Source organism: Cheilinus undulatus, linkage group 6 (assembly GCF_018320785.1).
Source record: "Cheilinus undulatus linkage group 6, ASM1832078v1, whole genome shotgun sequence".
Lineage (NCBI taxonomy): Eukaryota > Metazoa > Chordata > Actinopteri > Labriformes > Labridae > Cheilinus > Cheilinus undulatus.
The window spans coordinates 37,100,721-37,101,219 of NC_054870.1; positions in this window are offsets into that span (position 1 = coordinate 37,100,721).

The window sequence follows — 499 nt, forward strand, 5'->3', positions numbered from 1 at the left end:
GAGCATGAGGATGAAAAGAGTCATTCGACCATCTTCATTTTTCCAGTGTGCTTTAGCGCCCCCAAGTGGTAGAATATGGATAGACTAACCCAGGTGGCTAGATAATAGCTGACATGTAAAACATGCTAGCATGACTAAAACAGTTCTGAATTAATTATATATCTTTGCCACAAGCTTTGGTAATAAATGAATGTAACTATATGCAGGATACCATGAACTAATAAAGAAAATTTAATGTATGAACTGATCTGATTTAACTTCTGTGCAGAGGCTGGGTTTACGACAAGTTTAAGGAGGTTTGTTGAAAGCAAAGTTTTAGGTCAGAGCCATCTATGTGTCAAATTTTTGCTAAATTATAAGTACACAGAATTTTTTTAAAAAGAAATCACCTTCATAAAATGGAATCCAGTTTTTACGGAAGCCCATTTCAGCCACTTCAAGAAAAAAAATAAGAAAGAGGCAATTCTTTTAAAAAAATCTTACATGCAAATTATGAGAA